Source organism: Dipodomys merriami, unplaced genomic scaffold (assembly GCF_024711535.1).
Source record: "Dipodomys merriami isolate MVZ:Mamm:240054 unplaced genomic scaffold, mDipMer1.0.p SCAF_3, whole genome shotgun sequence".
NCBI classification, from domain to species: domain Eukaryota; kingdom Metazoa; phylum Chordata; class Mammalia; order Rodentia; family Heteromyidae; genus Dipodomys; species Dipodomys merriami.
Window position 1 is genome coordinate 30,893,462 of NW_027204492.1, and position 6,096 is coordinate 30,899,557.

Here is a 6,096-nt window from a genome sequence, read left to right on the forward strand (position 1 = left end):
TTGGAGCTATATTGTTAAATCATTTCTAAAATATGTTATGTGGTAGTTAGATACTTCCTGACATTGGTGCAAAACCATTTCTACCCCTGCTAGTTTTTTACTGCTTAACTATTTAAGAAATTGCTATTTCTGATGTGCATATTTAGCTTCACCCCTCAATATTTTCCTAGACTATATTCCTGTTATGTCATTTTACAACATATATATTTCAAAACTTTTGACATATATTTTGCTAAATTACTTTAAGGCCATTTTTTGAGATCTAAGGGTCTGAATAGAAGCAGCTATTACTCAACTGTACTTCTACAAATAGGAACCAGAGAAATGGGAGTAAAACTATACTGAGCTGCAATGATTGTGGGAAAACTGTTGTAAGGTGAGAAAACAGAGAAGCCACATTTTGAGAGGTTGAATCTTGGAGTCTTTATTAAAAGGCTGTTGACTGCATGGTGGACTCCTGCCTCAAAGACCAACAGCCAGCAAATACACTTTACAGTGTTAGGAAACTGCCATGAAGGCCAGAGAGGAAAGAAAGAACAAAAACAATACCAATAAACCAATTCAGCTCCAACAGAAAGCTAAATTGGGATGCCATGATGACCAGAAAAGAGGCAGGAGACAGGAGACAGGACACGAACATGGAGACACATGGCATGGTGTAATGGCCCCTGAGCTGGTCCAGGCCTAAATAGGATCAGGTCAGGGGTCAGGGTCACAGGAAACTTCCAGTCCCAGGCACTGGACTGACAGGTTTAGAATCCTATCAGCCAAGTGTCTGCCCCTGTCACCAGGGATTCAGGTATGCCATGCCCTGAGAGGTGGGAGGGCTTCATCTTCCCCTATGATGCCAGACCTTATATGGACATACTCAGGTACACACTCAAGTAACAGCAGAAATTTTTCTTCTAGGGAAGATAGGCCTTAAACTTCCATATAGGATATACTTAGAGGCTACTCTGAGGCTGGTGATTCAAAACATTTAGGGAGTTAATTAAGGCAGGATCAGAGCATTCTTATATGCAAAGCTTTCTAAGGTTATGACATCTGCATTTTTCTGAAGCAGAGCCCTCCTAGCTCACCTTGAGCTAAGGATTCAATGAATGGCCTCTCTATTCAGCACTGGGTGGCCTCCATCCAGCAAAAGGCACCAGGATGGCTGTAAGAAGTTACTTAGACTCAGCATCCCTACTTCAGAACGTTGGAAATCAACAGGAGAAACATAAAAGGTATGTAGTCTCAAGAGACTTGAGACAGCATTATGGCAACAGAAATAAAACATCTAGACTCCTGCCACCCAAGTACATAGCAAATAAAGTGGGGAGATTTGCAGTTGTAAAAGTGAGAGTTCCAGTAAACTATCAGTGTGGATAAGGGAAATCATAGTAGCTTTTGGAAAGTTGTTCAACCCTTATAGGCTTGCAGCCTAAATAGATAAGTAATCTGAGATTTGTACACTGAACTGGTTAGAAGTCAAGTCACACAACAAACCCTCAGGATACTGCAGCCCAGATTCATCTTGATAAGGACCTATTGTTTAAATTCGAACTGCAGGAATCAGAAACTGTTAGGGCTCAGTGGGTAACTGCTTTTACAGACCAAATTTGGCTCAATAAATGACTCTGACACAGTTTCCCTGAGAATCCAACACCTTAGATGATATACATTGTATCACAAAAGGAAAGGTAGGGCACCACCTTCAGGCACCACCTTCTAGTCTTTTGACGACTAGAGAGCCTGCTTTCCAAGAACAAAGTCATGGACAGTCTCATAAGCTTCATTCACTGTATTATCAGGGTTGAAAGCAATCATCCACAAAGTACTGATTAAATCAAAATTAACTGAAGGAAATATAGTAACGTTCAAAACATAAATAAATAAAATAGTCTTTAAAAAGCAATACTTAGCCAGGCATGGTACATGCTCATAATATTAGCAGTAAGGAAGCAAGTCAAATGGATTGTAAATTCAAGACTAGTCTGGGCTGAACAGTGACACTATGCCTCAAAAAACAAAATACAAAATGTAAGGAAGTATGAAACACTGAATAAAGAAATTGAATACTGTAAGGCAAAATAGTTCATTCATGTTCATGGATTAGGGATCGTTTAAACTGTTAACATGTCCACATTACCCATTGATATACATATAAATTTATCTATCTGTAGATCAACCACATTCTTATTTTAATTGTAAAGATACTGTACAGAGGTGTTATAGTTATATGAGTAAGGTAATGAGTACATTTCCTATTGAACATTGTTACCACCTCCTTTGTTTTTCCCATACTATTCCTTCCCTCTCCACCTTCCTACTCCTCCCTCCCCCTCCCCGAAGTTGTAAAGTTTGTTTTCAATATAGTGTCTTGTATGTCACATTGTTACAGTGGGTCACCTGTATCCTTGATTCAGCATTTTGTTACTTCCCTTTCCCTCCCCAAATTAGAAAAATGTATATACAAGATTCAGGGAACCAGAGTCAAATATAGTGACAACAGGGCTTACACACATGGGGGAAAAACATACAAAACAAACAAAAAATCACATAGTACAATAAAAACAACAGCAACAAAGAAAAGACCTCTTGGGTCCCTGTCTTGGGGTTGATTTTGCTTAGCATCATCTTATTTGGTCATATGTACATAGCTTTTGACATTTTCTGCTTGTCTGGTAAGATTATCCTAGATGTATACTAGCTACTGCAAATAAGGGAAACCATGGGGCCTATGTTTCTTTGGGTCTGGCTTACTTCACTTAATATAATTTTTCCAAGTCTTTCATAGAATTCCATTATATATGTAATATAATATATATATGGAAAGAGAGAGAGAGAGAGAGAGAGAGAGAGAGAGAGAGAGAGAGAGAGAGAGAGGAATGGATCAAGGAAATGTGGTGAGGGGCATCTGGGTTTGTTCTGTATCTTAGCTATGGTGAATAATGCTGTGATAAACATAGTTATGCTGGTAGATTTAGTATGACCTTGATATGTGGGATTGCTGGGTCATAGAGCAGCTCTACATGTAGTCTTTTGAGGAACCTCCAAACTGCTTTCCAAAGCCAACCACATTCTTTACAGAATTAGGAAGCAACACACCTAAAACTCAAATGTACTAGAAGATCCCAAGGATCCAAAGCAATCTTTAACAAAAGGTGCAAATCTGTAGGCTTCATGTAATCTGAATTCAAGACAGCTTTTGAGCAATAATAACAAAATGAGCATTTTAATATAAAAGCATATACATAGATCTAAGCAACAGAATAAAAAAACAGAAATAAGCCCCCCAAAATTAACAAAAATATACATGGCAAAAAAGACAGCCTCTGTTGACGTTGTTGTCACCAATGTACTGTATCTAGTTCTTTCTTCTTAATTTATTTCATTTTTCTTTTGCCATTGGTTTATCCCTGACAATCACTGTCTTTGATTCTGATACCTTGTGTCATGTATATACATTTATCTGATTTGGGGAAGGGAAGGGGAATAATAAAATGCTGAAATAAGGACAAAGGATGATCCATTGCAGCAACAATACTCACAAGACACTGTCAGAAATGAACTTTACAACTTTGGGGGAGGAGGAAATGGGAGAGGGAGGGATAGAGGGGAAAAAAAGGAATGGGAAACAATGTTCAACAAGAAATGTACTCATTACCTTATTCATGTAACTGTAACCCCTCTTTACAATAAATTTTTTAAAAAAGAAAAAGAAAAGATAAAAAGACAGCTTTTTTGACAAATGATGGAAGAAAACTGACATCCACATGTAGAATATTGAAAATTGACCCCAACTACTCTGTACAAAAAAACAGTTGGAGGGTTGGGAAGGTGGCTCAGTGGTAGAGCGCTTGACTTGCATGTATGAGGCCCTGGGTTCGATTTCTCAGCACCACATAAAGCAGAAAAAGCTGGAAGTGGCACTGTGGCTCAAGTGGTAGAGCACTAACCTTGAGCTGAAGAGCTGAGACAGCACCCAGGCCCAGAGTTCAGGCTCCACAACCGGAAAAAACAATTGGAATAGATGAATGACCTTGAGACTTGAAACTCTAAACCAAGGGAGGATGTGTGGGAAAAAAAATACATTTCAAGATAAGGTACAGACAATTGTTATTTTTAATCTTTTATTATTTTAAGGTGATGTAAGAGGGGTTACAATTACATAAGTCAGGTAATGACTTAAGTCACCTCTTCCCTCATTTTCTCCCAGTTCTCCCCCCAAACCTCCCTTCCCCACGATTGCATAGTTCATTTTCAATATAGCGTCTAAAATCACTGTTCCATTTGTTCACTCTTTTTTTGGGGGGGGGGAGTTCCGGTCATGGGGCCTGAACTCTGGGCCTGGGCACTGTCCCTCAGCTCTTCAGCTCAAGGCTAGCGCTCTACCACTTGAGCCACAGCGCCACTTCCAACTTTTTTTTCTTTTTGCTTCTGTGGTGCTGAGGAATCGAAGCCAGGGCCTCATGCATGCAAGGCAAGTGCTCTACCATTGAGCCACCTTCCCAGCCCCTTTGTTCACTCTTTGTCCCACCATTTTGTTCTCCTCTTTATCCTCCCCAAAACAGAAATCAAAAGCAGCAACCAAAGAAATAAAAAATCAAAAGCAAAGCAACAAAACAACCTCTTGCTTCCATTTCTTAGAGTTCATTTTGATAAACATCATTGTATATGATCATATGCACACAGCTATTGAGCCTTTGTGATCCTCTCCTAAAAATACCCTCCATTGGTCTCACTGTGTGAATGTCTAGAGTCTTGTCTGTATAATTTATCATGTCCAAGTGTAGTTTTGTCTTTTACCATTTAGTGTGTGTATTGTAGATTTATAGTCACATTCTAGTTACAACAACTGAGGGAAAATACACAACTTATGTTGCATTGGGTCTGGCTTATTTTGCTTAATATTATTTTTTCCCAAGTCTTTCCATGTCCATATGAATGGTGCAGTATCATTCTCTCTGATAAAGCATAGAATTCCACTGTGTGTGTGTGTGTGTGTGTGTGTGTGTGTGTGTGTATGTATGTATGTATTTCCCACATTTTCTTCATCCATTCGTCCACCAAGGAGTATGTGGGTTGATGATATATCTTGGCTTGGGTAAACACTGTTGCAATCAATATGGTTGTGCTGGGAACTTTAGAGTGACCTTGTTTGTGGTCTGTGGGATAAATGCTCAGGAGTGGAATCATGAAGTCTTAGGAAAGTTCTATGTTTAATCTTTTGAGGAACATCCATACTGCTTTCCATAGTGGTTGAACAAGTTTACATTTCCACCAACAGTGTAGTAGTGTTCCCTTATGGCCACATCCCTGCCAGCTGTACTTATTATTGTTAATTTTCTTGATAATGGTCATTGTAACTGGGATGATGTGGAGTCTCAATTTTGTTTTCATTTGAATTTTTTTATGGCCATAGATGTCAAACATTTCTTCATGTGTCTATTGGCCCTTCTTGCTTCTTCTGAGAAGCCTCTCTTTACATCTTAGGCCATGTATTAATACAGGGTTGTTGTTTCTTTAAGGGTTTGTTTTGAACTTAGAACTCTAAGTATGTTTTAGATATTAGGCCCTTGTCTGAGGCATAGCTAGTAAAAAACAGTATCTCCCATTCTGGGTCTTTCTTATATATCCTGCTATCTATGTCCTTTGCCATGCAGAAACTCTTCAGTTTGATGCAATCCTATCTATCCATTCTTTCTCTTATTTGTTGTGATTCTGGATCTTTTTTTAAGGAAGTTTGACACTAGGAGCCCTAGTGTTTCCCCTGTCCCTTCCTGCCATTTTTTCAGAGTATCTGGCGTTAAAATGAGGTCTTTGATCTATTTGGAATTGATTCTGTTTCAGGGTGAAGTATAAGGAACTCAGTTCAATTTTCTGCACGTGTATAGCAAATTCTGCCAGCACCATTTGTTGAATAGGTTATCTCTCTACAATCTTGTGGTTTTGACTCCCTTATCAAATACTAGGTAGATGTAGGTCTGTGGGTTCATTTCTGGGTCTTCTATTCTGTTCCATTGGTTCTCGGGCCTATTCTTGTGCCAGTACCAAGCTGTTTTTGTTATTACAGCCTTGTAATAGAGTTTCAAGTTGGGTATTGATATTCCT